We start from the raw sequence: 20,959 nt of genomic DNA, 5'->3' as shown, positions 1-20,959 counted from the left end.
CGAAGGCATCCAATCTCCGTGCTCTTTTTGCGGCCTCGGCAAATCCTGTAGACGTGCCCCCATGGATCATCTCTGTTCTCTCCCACGAAGCGTCGCCAGTTGTCTTCCTTCGATCTCAGGATGAGCTTCTTGTACTGCGCTGAGGAGATCCTCAACGCGAGCACAAGTTCCTCTGCTGCGTCGGTCTCGTGCCGACGAGCGTCCTGGAGCCTTCGCCTCAGTCTCCTGACCTCTCGGCGTTTGGAGTGTAGTTCGGCAGTCCACCAAACTACTTTTCTCGCGGCTCTCGGTGTGCTGCGTCCCAGCACTCTGTCGCACACACTGTGCACTACAGAGCGCAGTGCAGACACTTGGTTGTCCAACGGCGATTCGGCGGTGTCTTATGGTAATTCGGCTGTCTCCCTTACCACTTCCTCCTCGAACAATCGCCTGCGCGCATTGGAAAGCTTCCAGGACGGCACAGGAGCAATGGGCTCAACTGCGTCGTTCGGGTCAGTCGTCACCACAACATGGATCATGTTGTGATCGCTGGTGTCCCACTCCTTCACTTCCCAATCGTATGTGGCCCACATAGTCGCAGCTTGGTTGACGATTGTCACATCGATATCGCTTTGGCCTCTACGGTTATCGAATGTAAACACCCGACTGGCTTCATTGAGCACGCCGGCTCTCATCTCGGTTATCCACTCAGACAGCAGCTCACCCCGTGCATAGTTAGCTTGCCCCCGATTGTGTCCGGAGAGCTTGCTAAACCACGCTGGGGATACTGCGTTCGCGTCGAGCCCAAAGATGACAGGAGTGCGGCTGCCCAGCAGCAGCACCGCATCTAAGTACCTGAGGTACGGCGCCAAGTCGGTGTCGAATTGGCAGTACACGGAGCATAGGAAGTTTGAGCCGAATCTTCCCGTAACTCTGACGCATACTCCAAAATCCGTGGTAAGGGTCTCCATTGGCATGCAGATGGCATCCGGTTCGTCGACGATGATAGCAGCTTTTCCTCGGCGGTCCTGGAATACTCGCATTCCAGAAGGAAGGCCGGTAATCCGCCCTGCTCCATCGACGTACGGCTCCTGGACCAGTGCGAACTGACGGCCAGAGCTGCGCATGATGGCTCCGAGTTCCATCACAGCCGCTCGGCCACGGCCACAATTAGCTTGGATGAAGCTAAACATTAATGTCTAGCTTGCACCCTCGCCAGTACCGCTGCGTAGATCGGGCACGCCGCTGACAGCATGGAATGTGCTGCAGGGTACCCCTTGAAGCGGCAGTTGCGGCAGTCCGCGGGGTTGGGACACCGTGCAACGTTGTGGCCGTTCTGTCCACACCGGTGGCACACGTTCTCCTTAAGGCGACATTGCGACACCTTGTGGTCAAAGCCTGCACATCTGTGGCAGGCGTATGTTCGGACCAAGGAGCGGCAGCGGCATCTAAACCACTTTATGTACACGCATTCGTGCAACGCCTCCTGTGCCTTCGTGTCGACCTCTAGCGTCACGTTGATCGTGGCGCCGTCGGTGACCGACCAGGGTTTACTGCCCAGGTGAACCGACTTCTTAAATTCCGCGGCAGTCATGGTCTCCTCCAGGTTCTTCGCGAAGAGCTCCTCCATGAACTCTTCAGGTGTGATCGACGTGTCCACGTCATACACCACGACCTGAGGCTTGGTCTCCGGCCTCTTCTTGACCACCAGTCCTGCTTCGGCGAATTTGCTGCTGGCCACTACTTTCCTCAGTTCGCTCACTGAAGGGGTGCGAATAATCGCTCCTCCGCTCTTCAGCTCGCGAACCTCGTGGACGCGGACTCCAAGTGCCGGCACCACGGTCTTCTTTACACGCTCCACAAGCTCCTTGCTGGTCTCCTCCGGGTTCTTGCTCCTTATTAGAGCAGACCAGGTATCCCTAGGCCTTGGGATCGGTGCAGCGACGGCGCTCGGTGCGGGCAGGCCTGGGAAGGCTGTCGCATACGCAGCGGTTGTGACGGCGGTGGTGCCCGTGTGGGCAGCAGCAGCGGGTCTCGGTGGAGGCGGCATCCTTGCCCTCTCCTCCAGGCGCACCTTTTCTCCAGCCAGGGCCATGACCAACTCGTCGTACCGGTTGGTAGCGACGAGGATTCCTATGGAAGCCTCTGGCGGCATCAGCCCCTTCAGCACAGCCTCGTTCACCGCCATCCTGATCGCAGACATTTCCGCAATGATGGCCGAGTAGCCTGCCGCGACAATGCCAGTTGCCGGGCATGTGGCAGCGGCAGCGGTGGTGGCAGCGGCAGCGGTGGTGGCAGCGGCAGCGGTGGTGGCAGCGGTGCTAGCAGCGGTGGCGGCAGCGGTGGCGGCAGCGGTGGCGGCAGCGGTGGTGGCAGCGATGGTAGCAGCGGCGGCAGAGGGACTGGCAGCGGCGGCGCCAGAGGTGCCTGGAGCCCCCTCCAAGGGGAGCGATGGTGGCGGCGATCTCTCGGCAGGGATCGTCAGCTCTCCGGCTATCCCAATCCCAAGCACGATCTTTTTGGCTCCCTTTTTGGCGGCTGAGGACTTCGGCCGACCCCGCCTGCGGGCGGGAACGCTCGACGACGAGCTCGCCCCTACACTAGCCAGGCTAGTGTCGCTGGCGTCGGCCTCCGTATCCACTTCCATACCCGGCTAGTTATGGCTCCCTCTATTGGCGTGACTCGACACTAAACGGCACTAGTGGAGACGCGAACCAAAAGTCTCAGCAGAGACACGAACCGCAAGTTCTAGCGAAGACTAAACCCGAAAGTTTTAGCGGGGACACCAACCGAAAAGCTCCGAACTCAAGCCAAAGCTTCGAACCAAAGCTTCGAACTCGAACGTGCTGACGAACTATTCCGACTTGTTGTCGAACTATTCGCACTTGTGGACGAACTAAGGTTCCGCACGTGGCTTTTAGCGTTTATTTTACAAATATTAATTTGCGAATAGCTGCTCTGTTTTTTCACCAAATTAACACGCGATTGCACTGGCGAACAGCGCGTGATCTCGCGGCAATTTTAATATATTTTCCACTTGGAAAAATCACTTTTTACTTTACTCGAACGACGGTATAGCGGACCGCTTGAAAAACACGTCTGCTTCGAGTGGCAGTCAAAAAGCAACTGGGCATACAGGACAGTGAGAACTTGAATATGCTGCTCAAATGATTCAGATATCACCAACAAGTCGTCTAGATAAATAAATATCTCATTTCGTAGAGATGGCGGTATCACTTAATCCATCAACTTGGACATCGTTTGGGGTGCATTACACAACCCAAAGGGCATGACCGTGTACTGATACAACGGGCGCCCTGGGATTGTAAACGCCGTTTTTTCACGAGCGCTTACTTCCACCGGAATTTGCCAATAGGCATCCTTCAAATCGATGCTTGTGATGAACTCAGCTCGAGGAAGCCGACTGAGAATGCCATCGATCAATGGCATGGGATAAGCGTTCTTAACAGTGACTTCGTTAAGTTTCCGACTGGCGATGCATAATCGCACCTTTCCAGGTTCGTTTACGAACGAGGACCACGGGTGACGACCATGCGGTATCTGATTCTTCGATAGCTCCAAGAGCTAACATTCGGTCTACCTCTACGTACATCAGCCTTTCTACGGCTGGAGACACGGCATAATGTCGTTGTTTTATTGCCTTAGCGTTGCCCACTTCAATTTCGTGCGACAACCAGCCCGTTTTTCCCAGACCTTGCTTCGCAAAAGAGGGAAATAAGTTGACCGTCTCTGCTAACTGAGCTTGCTGCTGCTTCGACAAACACACATGTAACGTACTATCGAATGTTAAGCCTGACAACTCTGGACTGGATGATTTATGGGCTAGAAAAGCAGGTAACAAATTAAAACGAGACCAAAAGTCTATGCCTAGATATAGGTCTTGCGCCAAGGATGGGACTACAAACAGTTTCAATACTTTCTCCTGGCCTTGAAAACCCACTTCGGTGTTGACCTTGCCAATTATTGGCTGCGCATCCGCCGTCCGTACTGCTGCTCTCACAGGCTTGATCGGGTTCGGATTCTGAACCAGGTCGGCCGCAAACTTCCCACCTATACAACTTATGGATGCGCCGGTATCCATCAGTCCACTGAGCGTCCTTCCCAGTACGGTGACTTCCGCATAGGGTCGCCAGTCCTTGGACGTATTAACGAGTGACGCCAATACGTTAGAGCGATCGTTTTTGCCAGTTTGCCGATATTGGAGCAATCGCTTTCGAGATCGAGTCGGTAGTTGAATTCTCTCCCCACTTGGGGTTAAAATACTAGTGTGTGACGGCATGTCTGGGAGTTTTTGTAAGTCCGGGAGTAATGGAACTGTCGAAACGTCCATTAATTGGTGTTCGTTGCTTTCGAACTGTTTGGTTCGCGTGCACCTGTCGATTGTGCACGGCTTGACGAGTTTTTTGGATCGTTGCACCTAGAGCACGACGGTTTATACGTATTCCGTTTGCCAAAGCCGTAACAAAAGACGGTGCGATCACCTACGCAGTCTTGATACCGATGCCCCTGACAACCACAGTTCCAACAGGAAAGGGTTACTGCAGCGATATCTAGCGGTTCGGTTTCATCGACCTCATCGCCTTCCTGGTCTGTCTGCACCACAATTTCATGCACCTGTCGTCGTATAGGAATACGCTTCGGCTCAGCGCTGCCCATAGGCTTAGCCACTGCTTGCAAAAAACGTTCGCGAGTACGCACTATGTTGCGCAATTGTGCTACTGACAGAATGGGAAGGTATAAAATTTCATGTTGGATATCGGCCAAGAGATTCGACTTTAGCACTTCCAACAGCGACATTTCGGACATGGGGTTGACTAGTTTATCGGACAAGGTTACAATGGCTTCGTAAAATGTATCAAATAGTTCGTGCGGCTTCTGCTTTCGTTGCACTATTGCCGTACGAATTTCTAGGTCGGTACGCCCATCCCTAAATCGAGTTTTTAGGGCTGTACTTAGCTGCGGCCAGGTCACGGAGGGTACGCTTTTATGGTAACGCCAAAACCACTCGCTAGCACTGGCTTCAAATAAATAAATGGCGTTTCTGGCCACTAGGTCGAGATTACCCTCTAAGGTCTGTTTGGTTAACGCTTCTATCCGATATATGAAATCTTCCACCGACATGGACGAATTTCCGGAAAACCGCACCTTCCATCCTGCGATTATTTGTCCAATCCTATCGGGTCGTAGTCCCGCTATCTGTTGGGATCCCCATGGGGTTACCGAGACAGCAGAATCATTAGCCTGAGTTATCGGGGCACCTACGGACTCTCGAGTTGGTATTTGGAACAACTGTTCGAAGGTTTGGTTTTCTCCACTAGGCTGTGAAGGTCCAGCAGCTTGGTTATTCGGCGGCTGTACCGTTGGACTTGCCAAACGTTGGAATCCTATTTCCATAGTCTGAGTCATATGAGTCATGGCTTGAGACAACAACCCGATTTGACCCATAGCGTCCGTCAACGCCTGTGCCATTTGAGCCAAGCCTGGGCTTGCTTCATTTGCTGGCTCGCTACTCGGAACTGGCATGATTGGTACACCGACTTCAGTTGGACCAACAGAAGGTAAATTTTCAGTATTCGCAGCTGGAGCTGCTGTCACACGCTGTGATCTGGTTCTCATTAGAAGCTGAGAAGGCTCTACATTCGAGGCGGATGCCTGCGCTACGGCTAATTCCTCCGCTAAGCTAGGAGCGGATGATTGTAAGGGCTTGTTGCACGCCGGGCACACGGTCTTTTCACCTCTTCTCGTATTAAAACAAACTAAATGAAATACGTGGTTACAACTTGTTCTTAAAAGCTGTGTCCGATATTCTACCTGTCTTACGCAAATACAGCAGATAATATCGGAATGGTCGTTTGGATCAATCTCGTCAAAACTCCCATTTAATGACATCCTATCCTAATTTTACTAATATCTGATTTTCTGTTCTACTCTTGATTATTAACTTTTAACGATCGTCTAATAGGAATGTGTCCCCCACTGACTCTGGTGATATTATTAACGATCGACAATCATTACAATGAGTCATCGGATGAACTGGGACCGTTCGGTAGCTCTACACCACTGACGGATATCCGAGCATTCCGCAACCCTGACAAACCGATGTCCCTCTACTTATACTGTAGGTCGCAAAAACACAAAAAAGTTCTGGATCGCGAACCACCAAATTGTCCAGAACCACAGTACAGCAGAGCCTTTCCACCTACGTCTGTCAAACACAAAAAAAACGGAACAACAATAGAAAAACTGAAGAAGAAGACATAGTTTATGCTGACCCAGGAAATATACCATCTCCGATTCTATTGCCTTCGTTCGCGGGCAGGCCGTAGCTCTAAGCCACTGACTAACCTGATCCAGGCCAAAACGGCAGACAATGATCAGCAACGGTATGGACAAGTTCCTCCCCCAAACAACACGCTCCCACCTTTGTGGGTAGGCAGTAGAGATAATCCACTTTGAAACCTAATCCGACAGAAAAATTGGAACGCGCTATTTAGCAGAGTGGCCTATCCGGCCAGATACTACAGGTTCGTTGCTATGCCTAGTAAGTTGATTAACCTCGAGCGCGGGGCTTTAAGTCCTGTTAGCAACTGCTACGCAATCCAGCTACTCGAAGTCAATCCCCCAGACAATGCACGACCATGCATATCTCTTGGGAATTAATGGATAAAGGAATAAGTCTTATGACACTGCCTTGAGATGCAGTTTGCATTGGTGTTGATGACTTTATACAAATTTTCTTGGTCGGGGCATGCCGAAGAAGGGCCCCACGTTGGGCGCCATATTTTTATATTTGTATAATTCTTAAAAAACGTTCTTAAAACCCTGCCATAAAATCGGGACAGACTTTTCGAACCCATTTCCATTTAAAATTTGTCTTTACCTGTAGCATACAACGTACAGGTTCTAGGAGCTGATATTAGCTAAACGGGAGTAGGAAGTACGCGCTGGCTTCGGCTTTTGTCTCTGGTCGGCGGGGTGTGGGCATGGAGGATATTTTACTACCCATTTAGAGCTCTGGCAAATGGTCGAGATAAGAATTTATATAAAAAATTAAATCGCGTACGAGTAGGGAAAGGATACTAGGAAACGGGATACCGGGGGTCAAAGGGACAGATCAGAATGGATACGTAAACGAAGAAGATCACCGGTCAGATCTTTGTCGGCTGCGGTATCGCCCATTGGCGAGAACGCCCACCCTACCATGATCCTTTAGGGCCACCTATTAACAATCAGGATCCCTCCAACAAAGACTGCGGTGGGTCACATCTCCGTCAGACGAGGTTGCATGGTTCCGATATAAGATATTTAGCCTTGGTTCATTTCCAAACTAACTTTATTTAAGCAATCCATAGTTCTTCATTTAAATTCCTATAAAACCTAACGCTAATAGAATTTAGTCTCTAATATAAGCCTGCTATTCGATATGGTCTTACATTTATAGGGTATTACTATACAGCATATACTGGGGAAAGAATATCATAGGGGCGAGGTAGGGTATAATGATCTTAAATCTATAAAAATGATTAGTAGTAGGTATATATAAATGCACGAGCTAGGTTATGTGTTCATCATAGGAACAAGAAAACTTCAAACTTCATTACGTAAACTTGGTCAGTGCCAAAACCAGACAAAAATAGGGTATATGGAAAATCGCTTAAAGGCATGAGTAATATGTGTATAAAACCGTGATCATGGTTGAAGACCAACGAATAGTCACCGCACATTCATTCTTTTCAGATGGCTTACTTGGTTCAGGATAATCACTTACGATACGATTAATAGCTTTGACTCCCACGCAGAAAGATCTTTCGTTGTGTGTTGGATGAGATGATTTGATGGGTGGAGGAGTATGATGATGTGTGTGATTGTGATGAGTATCTGCATAGATGATGAGATGAATGCGTGGCAACCAAAATCAAAAAACTGTAAAAATAATCGGTATTAATACACTACTCATTTGTTCAAGTTCGATTTAGCCCATGGATAGGAATTCCCTTTTTGTTTATACCGGATTTAATTGGCTGTTGCAAATTTTTTCCGTATCAAAAGAAAGGTGGGGGTTTAACCGGTGGTACGGGCACGTGGCCAATAGAGGTCTCCGGGAATAACCAATCCGTAACTTCTAGACCAGCGTTTCAATACGTAGATACTAGTGGTGCTAATCCTACGCGGAAAGAACAGAACATTTTTCAACGGGTCGCTGTAGCTGGGTGGATAATTACCTCAACAGAATTGCACCACTGTTTCGAAAAATTGTAGTACACTGTGGGCGCTTGTTTTCCCAAATGGTCGAACGGCTGCCCCAGCCTTGGCAATATATAACTGGCGCGTCCACTCAAATTAAATGTTCACTTTGAGCCGCACTTGGCACTTGCACTAGGCTTTGACCTTGGTTTATAGAACTGGGTCAGCTCTGCAAGACTTCTTTTTCCACTGCCGGTCACTCTGACGGTCACGAGGAGAAAAAGAAAGAGGGTGGGGCGACTAAGTACAGCAACCCACGTTTTTTTCCACACTTTCTATGGTCTTCTTCTGTTATACAGAATTCAGACACAGCAATATTTAATAAAATATAGTGCATGGCAGAAAAATTGCATATCAAAGCGTTGCCGCTTGGTCGCAAAACAGCTGTTGATAAGCTTTATCAAAGCTCAAAAGATCTTCAACTCGAATTTTTTGTACGGCCTAGTTTTAGGCTGTAATTTTGGGAGTTAGCCTTGGGTAATTAAAATACAAGAAGGCACGACAAGCGTCGAATATTACACATTGTCTAATCTTAAGAAGGCAGCACAAGAAGAAGGATTGTACGAAGCTAGTACAACAGATTCAGGCACAAATAAAGATCAATCGAAATCGTCTCAATCAAATCGAAAGAATGTTGGAAACTATTATCCAAATTATAATACTACTAACTATCACAATCAAACTCAGAGTTCATCTGGAACAGGTCAGACTAATCGAACAAATCAAAATTCCCAAAATCCTGGATTGTACAATGAGTTCAAAAATTCCTTGAATCAAGGTAGGGCTCAGAATCCATTCAATCAGCAAATATCTCAAAACCAAGCTAGTGGGAGTGGACCCAACCAACCTACTAAAAGAGGGAGGGAGAGCCAGAGTGGCCAAACGAAGATGGACGTAAATTTTCATCAAGCCGCCTCGGAAGAAACCGAGGAGGACCCTATATAAACATTACCATTAATAAAAGAATATTAAGGTGTATCGCTGACTCGGGATCATCGATCAACATCATGAAAGAAAATTATACAGATTCCGAGATAAAAGACGATAACCTTACGGTCCATACCATCAATGGACCTGTCCGTTTAACTAAGAGTATAATGAGGAATGCGAACAAAACATGTCCGTCCGAACAAAAGTTCTACATACATAACTTTTCCGAAAATTATGATATTTTATTAGGAAGAGAATACTTGATGGCAAGTAAAGCCGTCATCGATTACAGAAATGACACTGTAACACTAGGAGCTAGGTCGTACCCAATCATTCAGAGTGGAGAAGCTATTGAAGCCGGCAAGACCGCACAGAAGTACACTGATCCCTCTACAAAAGAAGAGAAGATCGCACCTAAGTGCCTTGACCCATCTCCAGAGGGAGATCAATACTTCGCTTCCGCTCTAGACAGTGAATTAAGGGAATGTAATCAATTAAGATTGGAACACTTAAACGACGAAGAGAGGGAAGAGTTAAAGAAGGTCTTATATGAGTTTAAGGATGTGCAGTACAGAGAAGGTGACAATTTGACTTTCACAAGTACAATCAAGCACGAGATCAAAACTCAACATGAAGACCCGGTCTACAGACGACAATACAAATATGCCCAGATACATGATCAGGAGGTAAACCAGCAAATCAAAGATATGATCAGGCAGGGAATAATTCGAAAGTCGAATTCTCCTTACTGCTCGCCCATATCTATGATTCCGAAGAAGATAGATGCTTCAGGAAAGCAAAAATATCGAATGGTAGTAGACTATAGAAGTCTAAATGAAATAACAGTTAAGGACAAATTACCAACTCCACGAATGGATGAAATCCTAGACAAACTAGGTAAATGTCAGTATTTTACGACAATCGATTTAGCAAAAGGTTTCCATCAAATATCCATGGAACCTAGCTCAATCCCCAAAACTGCGTTCTCCACTAAGCATGGACATTACGAGTTCACTCGTATGCCCTTTGGGCTAACCACTGCCCCAGCTACCTTCCAAAGATGTATGAACAATCTGCTAGAAGAGTTAATCTTCAAAGATTGCTTTGTATACTTAGATGACATCAATATATTTTCCACTTCATTGGAAGAACACTTTTTGTCACTAAGGAGAGTATTTGGAAAGTTGAGAGACGCCAACTTGAAGCTACAAATGGATAAATGTGAATTCATGAAAAAGGAAACTGAATTCCTAGGTCATGTAGTCACTACTGAAGGAATAGTACCAAATCCAGGCAAAATCTCTGCCATTGTCAAATTTCCAATACTAGAAACGACTAAACAAATAAAGTCATTCTTAGGTCTGTGCGGGTTCTACAGGAAATTCATTCCTAATTTTGCAAACATAGCAAAACCCATGACACTCAAACTAAAGAAAGGAGCTGTCATAGACCCCAAGGAAGAAAAGTACGTCGAGGCATTTGAGAGACTAAAAGTACTCATCACCTCAGACCCTATCCTTGCGTTCCCAGACTTAGTCAAAATGTTCACGGTAACAACCGACGCTAGTAACATAGCATTGGGAGCGGTTTTGTCACAAGAACACAAACCGATCTGCTACGCTAGCAGAACCCTAAATGAACATGAAATAAACTATTCAGCCATCGAAAAGGAATTATTAGCGATCGTATGGGCAACCAAGTATTTCCGTTCATACCTGTTCGGTAGAACATTCGAGATACAAAGCGATCATAAACCCTTGATTTGGTTAAACAACCTCAAGGAGCCAAATATGAAATTACAAAGGTGGAAAATAAAACTGAATGAGTTTGATTTTAAAATGAAATATCTACCAGGCAAAGAAAATCATGTAGCTGATGCCTTATCAAGGGTAAAGATTAATGAAAATCTCCTTGGAGAAGCTTCCAATAGCGTTGGTGCAACTGTACATAGCGCACAGGAAGACAATCTAAATCACATTGCTATCACGGAAAGACCAATTAACTATTACAATCGGCAAATTGAGCTAATAAAAGGCAATGAAGATAAGGTAGAAACAATTCGTTATTTTCACAAGCTAATCATCAAGATCACGTATAAGGAAATGACTAACACCTTAGCGAAGGATATAATAAAGGAATATCTATGCACCAAAAAGAGCGCATTATATTTCCATAACGAAATAGATTTTCCTCCATTCCTAAAAGCCTATTTAGAAATCATTAATTCTAACAATATAACCAAAGCTATTAAATCAAGCACGAAACTCCTAGATATTCAGAATTACGCTGAATTTAAAGAAACCATATTAAAGAATCATAAAGGCTTACTCCATCCAGGGATAGAGAAAACCGTCAATTGGTTTAGGGGAAAATACTATTACCCGGATTATCAAAAACTAATCCAAAACATCATAAACGAATGTCCTACATGTAATATTGCCAAAACAGAGCATAGAAATACGAAGTTGGCATTCGAAACTACACCGGAAATACTGAACATCAGAGAGAAATACGTCATAGATTTCTATATGGTTGGTAACCAACAGTTCCTATCATGTATTGACGTATACTCGAAGTTTGCCACTCTTGTAGAAGTAAAAAGTCGTGACTGGTTAGAAGCAAAAAGAGCCATCATGAAAGTTTTTAACGAGATGGGCAAACCAATTGAAATCAAAGCCGATAAAGATTCAGCTTTTATGTGCACAGCATTGCAAGCATGGCTGATTGCGCAAAACGTCAAAATAGAGATCACTTCCAGCAAAAACGGAATATCTGACGTAGAAAGATTTCATAAAACAGTAAATGAAAAATTAAGAATAATATCTAGCGGGGATAACCCAGAAGATAGATTCACGAAGTTTGAATTAATTCTTTATACTTATAATCATAAAACCAAACATAATACCACAAATAGGACACCAGCGGATATATTCATTTATGCAGGCTCACCTGATTATGACACCCAACTAAATAAAGTGAATAAAATCACTCAATTAAACTCAACCTCAACGTCGGAACACTTCACAGTCCAAGTTCAACAGGAACTGGAATTCCTGTGTGTAAAACTGATTCTTCCGGCTTTCGCTATATTCATTACTTGCTCGTATATCCCACCTTCTTCGGATATTTCAATTTATGAGCAGCACTTGTCCGCTTTAACCGCTGTTTCTTCCTCGCTATCTGATAAAGATCGTATGAGAGTTCTAGGTGACTTCAACTTGCCAGGAACTGTTTGGTCTTCGGTAAACGAGTCTAGTATCCTAGTGCCCATGTCACGACATGACTTTGTTGACAGCTTGCTTGACCTATCCCTGTCTCAAGTCAACCATGTGAAAAATTCCTTGGGTCGATTGCTTGATCTGTGCTTTGTATCGGATCCGCTAAATGTTAACCCGAGCCCTTCCGCTCACTATACCTGAAGACGCCTACCACCCTACTTTCGAGGTGTCGCTAGATATAGGACCAACTGTATTGGATCGGTGGAGTAGGCTGCCCGAACGTGTCCGCTGCTTTCGTAAAGCCGAGTTTGCGAAGCTTAATAACCTCATTAGGGATTTTGATTGGTCCGCTTTGTACTTGTGCACTGATATCATAAAAGGCACAAACATTTTTTACAATGCTCTTGGCACATTTTTCGATTCTTGTGTCCCGCTTTCTTGTCCGACTAGATCTGGAAAACCCCCTTGGTTTACCAAAGAGTTATCCAGTCTAAAAAACTTAAAATCAAGACTTTATAAAAAATTTCAAGAAGTGGGTTCTCCTACTTCTCACTCTCGCTATGTATTAGCTCGGTCAAACTTTTCAGTTCTTAATGCTCAATGCTATAAGAACTACCTATCTCGATGCAGGATACGTTTTTCTCAGGACCCTAAACAGTTTTACAGCTTCGTAAACAGTAAGCGTAGAACGTCCGCACACCCATCCTCGCTATCATTTTGTAATACGTCGGCAAATAATGATCAGGCAATTGCCGATCTTTTTGCCCAATTCTTCCAAACCACCTATTCTGAGGAAAGCTACTCTGGTCATCCGTACCCATACGGCTTACCGAGGTCGAACGGCATTTTCAGTCCCTTGTTAAATGAATGTTCCCTACTTCATGATCTTCGACTAGTTAAGCCGGTGTTTTCACCGGGTCCAGACGGGGTTCCAGGTTGTGTACTCAGGTACTGCGCCGAGGCTCTGTGTGGACCTTTGCTTAAACTATTCAACCTGTCCATTGATTCTTCTTGCTTCCCCCCGATCTGGAAGGAATCGTTTATAATTCCTCTCCATAAAAAAGGTAGCAAGTCTGATGCAAAAAATTATAGAGGTATAGCAAAGTTATCCGCTATTCCTAAAATGTTTGAGAAGGTTTTAACTCCGCACTTGCAACATCTCTGCAAGTCACTTATATCTCCAACTCAGCATGGATTTATAAGGCGGCGATCAACCACCACGAACTTGTTAGAGTTTACCTCTTTTATTATTAAAGGCTTTCAATGTAACTTACAGACGGATGTTATTTACACCGACTTTAGTAAAGCATTCGACTCTGTAAACCATTCCCTTTTAGCGCATAAACTTGACCTTTTAGGGTTTCCGGCCAACCTCCTGAGATGGATTTCTAGCTATCTTTGTTCTAGGTCTCAAAGAGTCCTCTTCAAAAACTCCCTCTCTTTACCAGTAAAGGTTTCTTCGGGAGTACCACAAGGCAGCCATCTAGGCCCCTTACTCTTCACACTCTTTATTAATGACTTACCTTCAGTATTAACATACTCTCGAGTACTTATGTATGCGGATGATGTTAAACTCTGTGTCCAGTACAAGGACATTTCATTTCATTCTCGCTTGCAATCCGATCTCAATAACTTTCAGTCATGGTGTTGTGCAAACTTGTTACACCTTAATGCCTCGAAATGCAAAGTTATGACATTTCATCGTTCTAGCCCTTTGTTGGCTCCCTACACCCTATTTGGTGGTTCTCTTGAGAGAATTACCCTGGTGGATGATCTGGGTGTTATGTTAGACCCGAAGTTAAAGTTTTCCGAACACATTTCTACCATGGTAAATAAGGCCATGGGCGTGCTTGGGTTTATAAAGAGGTGGTCAAAGGAATTTGACGACCCCTATATAACAAAGACTCTCTATAGAATACGGCTCCTGTGTATGGTGCCCTCAGTACAAAGTACACCAGGACCGTATAGAATCAGTACAGAAAAACTTTTTACTCTTTGCTCTGCGGGGCCTTAACTGGGATGCGGGTGTAAGACTCCCATCTTACTCTAGTAGACTACTATTAGTAAACCTCCCATCCTTAGTTAACCGTAGAAAAATGCTTGGTGTGATATTTATGCACAACTTGATCAGGGGTGACATAGACAGCCCTGATCTGTTGAGCCGCATAAACTTCACGATTCCTATTAGACTGACTAGAAATTTTATACCGTTGTTCCTTCCACTTTGTAGATCGAATTATTCCTTGCATGAACCGTTTAGGGTCTTATGCTCGGATTATAATTCCCTCTAGCATATTATATCCACCACTAATTCTCTTCCTCTTATTAAATTATTAATCCTTACACACCTTTCTATTAATTAGTAACTGTAGTGGTATTTGTATTTTGATTGCATGCTTAGTTTCATAGTAAGTTTAGTACTAATTTTCCTCGAATGTTAGTCTAATAGCTATCTTTCTTGCATGTTCGCGTTTGGTTCGGTTACGCACCGCGCGTCATGCGGCAGCGCCCCTCGGTCGGTTGGGCGGGAGGAGGGCTGCGTTTTGCCTGGGCTCCGCGCGTAACAGCCTTCTGCTGGTGTCACACGGGCCAATTGACGGTGCAGTAACTGCATCGCCTCTTGAAAGATGCAGTCATTGCATGTCAACGTCCAAAGAATAAATAAAAACCGCATAGAGTATGAAGTAGATACCCGCTATAAACTATCACCTCTAGTTAAGTCTAAGGTAACAAATCCTTTCAAAAGGACGGGCGAAATTAGACAGGTAGACAAAAAACATTATGAAGAAAAGAATAGGGGTAGGAAAATAACTCATTATAAATCAAAATTCAAGAAAAAGAAGAAATCTAATAGAAGCAAATATAATAATTACAGAGAAACCGAGGAAGTTCATGGAATCGGCGAACTTCAACACAATTAAAATCCTCATCTTCCTCATAATTACCATCGTAATGGCAAAGGGCCAAAACATAGAAATAAATCCTATAAAATCCCAAAACGGATATATGATATTCAAAACTGGATCGATTAACATACCTATCAATTACGAATACCAATATCTAACTGTTAATGTAACTAAAACCGAAGAACTATACCAAAATTTATTAATGCAAGCCACTAAATTCCAGGACATAATCCAAATAAAATATCTAGTAGACAAATTGCAAAGAGAAATGAACGGGCTAAAAATAACCAAAAGAAATAAAAGAGGCCTAATCAATATAGTAGGAACAGCCTACAAATATCTCTTTGGAACACTAGATCAGGAAGATAAAGTCGATTTGGAACAAAAAATAGAAAATTTAGCCAGCCATAGCATTCAAATGAATGAACTAAATTTGGTAATAGATGCAGTTAATAGCGGAATAAACGTTATAAACAAACTAAATGAAGAAAAAGACAGGAATCAACAAATAGAAATTTTGATATTCAATCTACAACATTTCACAGAATATATCGAAGATATAGAACTAGGTATGCAATTAACTAGGCTCGGTATATTTAATCCAAAATTATTTAAACAAGACTACCTGGAACAAATAAATTCTGAGAAAATACTAAATATAAAAACCTCCACATGGCTAAAATCCGATACCAACGAAATTCTAATAATTTCCAACATTCCCAAAGACATTACAAAAGTACCAATCTATAAAATCGTTCCGTATCCAGACGAACTAAATAACATGTTAACAGATATGACATACGACAAGTACTACATAAAAAATGAAGAAGTATTTGTTAAAGAAACTAGATTGAAAACCAATGACAATTGTATAAAAGGAATTTTAATGCAAATTCCCACTAAATGTCCATATTCCAAAACTTTTCAAAACTTTCAAATAAACTTTATTGAACCCAATATACTAATCACATGGAATCTTCCAAAAACAACGCTAAACCAGAATTGTGTAAACCAAGAAATCATAGCGGAAGGAAATACCATTATTAAAATCTACAACTGTTCAATCCAATTAAATGAATTTACAATATCAAACACAATGTTATATTTTGCCCAGAATGTTTATGTCAACAACAACATAACTAAAATAAAACCACTGTCGTATGTCCAAACTAATGAAATAATTATGCAATACATCAAATATAGTAACCTATTACAAATAAGTCTACTAATTTCATTTGTCATAATTATATTAGTACTACTAAGTTATGTAGCTGTTAAATTTAAGAAAACTTCTAAAAGAGTCACGGTTAAATGTATTAACCCTATAATAGAAGCAGAAGAGGAACCAACCTCAGCCACCGCACTTGACACCCCGTCACTATACCCGAGGGGAATCGCCTAGGGACAGGCTAATAACAAACGTTGGGGGAGTGACATATCCATAATTCCCCACATCCCATACACATTATGTTTATGTACAATTCATCCACCCCATCCACACAAGTAACAGGACCCGACTCAAGAATCAATAACTGTTTCTTCCCATGCTCCAAGCTAGGGCCCCCCATAATATAAACAATGGACCACATTGTTTCATCAACATTAGAATCACGCCACTCTCGAGAAATCGATTATTTAGAATCACGCCACTCATGAGGACCAATCAAAGCTAGACATAAAACCAAGGAGTATCACATTCCTAGCTCCGTCATGTAATGCAACACCGATCGCCAGCAGTGGATGCCTTTCATCAAAGCCGACGCATCCCCAAATATCGATCCAGGCACGTACGCCACCGACACGAAGATGCAGCCGAGGAAAGCAACGCCCGAAGCCAGAGTCGGGAGTTCCAAGAGAAGGGCTCATGGAAACTAGCCAGCAGCAGAGAGATCAGTTCCGTTTGAGACAAGCAGACGTAAAGTTAAGTCGGGGAATTCAACCAATCTTGTGACATAAAGAAATTAAGTACTAAAAATAAAATCTTTTTTAAAAACTAAATTTCGAGTTGCGGATATTTAACTATATATATTTCGAAAATACTCGAGAATTCCGTTTAAGGAAGCTCGTAACTCACTCATACTTTATACGAATTATCCGGCGTATCCATGGCCCTCAAGGGGCGACGTAGGAACATATTCTGAGGAAGGGAGAAAAATTATGAATATACAGGTCTTCACTTCTAATTCGGATGAAACACCGACTTTCTCCTTTCCATACCCTTACGACGACGATTTGCCACTTAACGGCTGATCTAAAAAAATGTGGTTTTCACGTGCGCTAATTTCTAATTATGGTTAATTATATACATTATTTGTTTTCCTTTTTAAATCATTACAATACAAAAATAGTTAGTGCGTAGCTTAATCTTTAATAAATGGAAAACCTCATGACGAGACTCAAAACTAATACTTTGGTACATTTTCATACGACGACTATTAAACGGCGGTGTGGATCGCCGCAGAATAATGTTTTATTTTCACGGTTTGAGAACCACTCCACACACACTGCGAAGAAACTACATGCGAAAGCTTTAGCCGCACGCTTAACTCATAAGCGAGAAGGGTGACGAGTGCGGCATATTAGTTTCTCCGAATTCGCAAGAAAACCATTCTTCTCGTCTTACTCCAAAATGTACTTCGGTTTAAGTATGCATCCACATAACTTCGGGCTTAACTGTAGTATATCTTCGGACGGCTTTTTCTGGGTTATTTGGTTGTAGCTATCGTTGGTTTATGTAGATGCTGGTTCCTGGGAAATCCGAGGCCTTTCCCAGATCTACTACGAAATCGATGGACTTTGACAACCTCGTTATTGGAGGGGTCACTTGGTTTTTCTTTCTCGGTGTCGAACGTAGTAAGATTTCCAGCCCTATGATACGAGACTGTTAAATCTGTGTCACTATTGTAAGGTCCAAATACCTTTTATTTTTTTTTTAATTCAAAAGGAATAGTGCCGTCCACCAGAAATTCAATTTACTTGGCACGTGTTTGATGGCACAACGTTTTCAAATTCACTTGGATATATATATTTGTATAACAAGACACCTCCGAATTCGTACAGCTTCACTATAGCTGGTATAGCACTATAGCAATGATCAATCCAGAAGTTCTATTACTTGCATTAGCCCTTACGATCGGAACTTTACCTTCCACAACCAACGGGGTAATCGTACGATTTTAGGCAAAGCTTACACCTTGCTTCCCTAGATAACGGAGTAATCGTACGATGCTAAGCAAAGCATACACATAGCTTCCACGACTAACGGAGAAATCGTATGATTTCTAGTAAAGCTTTAAAACATAACTCCAGCAGATCCACGCTGGTTCTCTAAATTAGACATTAAGCTCTTCAATGGAAGCTTTAGCTACTGCTCTCTTGTAATTGATCTCTTATCTTGTTTTTGTAAAGAGGAAGCGGTAGTTTTAACTGGCGAAGCCTAAACGGAAAAAGGACAGTTGCCTAGTGTTTCACTTGTATGCCTTTGAGGTGAAATATTCCTAAGTTTGTACCCTTTGCCATTCAGAATCATATTTTGTCCAAAGGTTAGGAAATAGGGCGAGTACCCAGTGCTTTGGTGAATGTTGGATCTGAGAGCAGCACTGATTTCCGGTAATTTGGTATCCCAAGTGGAATGATCCTGGCTTATGGTTGTCCTTACAGAAATTTTCACGCTTGCGAACTTCTTCTCTCAGACCAGTTCGATCGCTGATTTTGAGATGCACGAGTTCATATCTGAGGGCCGTTTTTGCGTTACGTTTTAAAATGTCTACTAACTTATTTTCGCTAACTTCGTGTGAGAGCCTGGACACTAATTCTTCTACGGCCGTCTGTTAATCGTCAATCGATTCACCATCTCTCTGACAGCGTTTTCTTATCAGCTCCCACAAGTCGAAATCATCCTTAGCATCATCGAATCGTTGTCTAAACGAGGCAGAAAAAGCTTGACAAGAAAACTGTGGGTTCTTTCTATGGAAGTTCCAAAACCAATCTCTGGCTTTAGACGAGAAAAGCAGATGCATATTGTCACAGAGTAATTCGTAATCGTTATTTAAAGTGGAGGATGTAAGTGAACGAACCCTGTACAGGAATTCGTCGACGTGCATAGCGTCTTTGGATCCGTCAAACTTTAGTCGCCGACTGGCTAAGATATTAGCGGCCTTCCCATGAGCTATTGCCCTGTTAGAGACATTTGGATGTGGTAATCCCATTTCCCTTCCGTTTTCTGAAGACAACGAGTTTCCTGATATATTAGTCTCGTGATTTTGCCTTGTCGCTTGCACAAGTGTGCTATCTGAAGCTATTGTCATCCTACCTAATTGTCTGCGTAGTTTTTCTTCGATCAAATTCTTAACGAATGAACCTAGCTCCACCATCATATCTTTCTGCTGACCTTTTATTAGGGCTTGTATAACCTCAATGGTTCTTGCATATCTCCTTCGGCCGACCTAGGGCTGATACTGCCCAAAGAATTATCCCGAAATTGTTGAGACTGATGAAACACCGACTTTCTCATTTCCATACCCTTACGACGACGATCAGCCGTTAAGTGGCAGATCTAAAAAAAATGTGGTTTTCACGTGCGCTAATTTCTAATTATATAACACACACTGCAGAGGTATCTGAATTAGATGTTGGAGGTACGGATGACGTCGAAGAACCACCGAACCTACATAAATTGACAGCAGGCGAGAGAATTCGCTTAGATAAAGTGATAGGTTGTTTTCCATCTTTCGCTACTGAAGGATTAGGCCGTACCAGTTTAGTCACACACTCTATAGATGTTGGAGCAGCTATTCCCGTAAAGCAACGACATTGGCCGGTATCACCAGCCATTGAGAAATTGATGTTTGCCGAGGTGGACAATATGCTTGCGCTCGATGTTATAGAGGAGTCGACTAGTCCCTGGAGCAGTAATTGTGTTTTGGTAAAGAAAGGCGAAAAATATAGACTGTGTCTCGATTCAAGAGAGGTGAACAAGGTTACAAGACGGGATGCATATCCGTTACCACATATTGATGGTATTCTAAGTCGGTTACCAGCCGCTCGTTACATCACTGGATTAGACATGAAACACGCATTTTGGCAAATCCCGTTGGATGAACAATCGCGACAGTACACTGCATTTACAGTGCCTAACCGACCGTTATATCAATATAAAATGATGCCTTTTGGTCTTTGCAATGCCGCTCAAACTCTCTGTAGACTAATGGATCGAGTTATTCCAGCTCATCTTCGTACACGTGTGTTTGTATATTTAGATGATCTACTTGTTTTATCAGAGGACTTCGAGTCGCATTTACTGTTGTTACAGGAGATAGCGTTGTGTCTACGCAAAGCAAATCTAACCATTAACATAGGGAAATCGAACTTTTGCATAAAAGAAATCACGTATTTGGGTTTTATTATTGGTAATGGTCAGATAAAGACAAATCCAGACAAAATCAAGGCCATCTCGAAGTTCCCTGAGCCAGTTACCGTTAAGCAACTGCGTCGATTTTTGGGGTTATCCGGTTGGTACCGACGTTTCGTTGAAAATTATGCTACCGTTAGTTTTCCCCTAACCGAGTTGCTTAAGAAGAAAAAAGATTTACAGTGGAATGAGGATGCTCAACAGTCGTTTGAGACCTTAAAGTCCTGTTTAACCGCATCACCCATTTTGAT

This window comes from Drosophila miranda (genome assembly GCF_003369915.1).
Source record: "Drosophila miranda strain MSH22 chromosome Y unlocalized genomic scaffold, D.miranda_PacBio2.1 Contig_Y1_pilon, whole genome shotgun sequence".
Lineage (NCBI taxonomy): Eukaryota > Metazoa > Arthropoda > Insecta > Diptera > Drosophilidae > Drosophila > Drosophila miranda.
The sequence above is the reverse complement of the archived record's forward strand: the minus strand, read 5'-3'. Positions refer to the sequence as shown.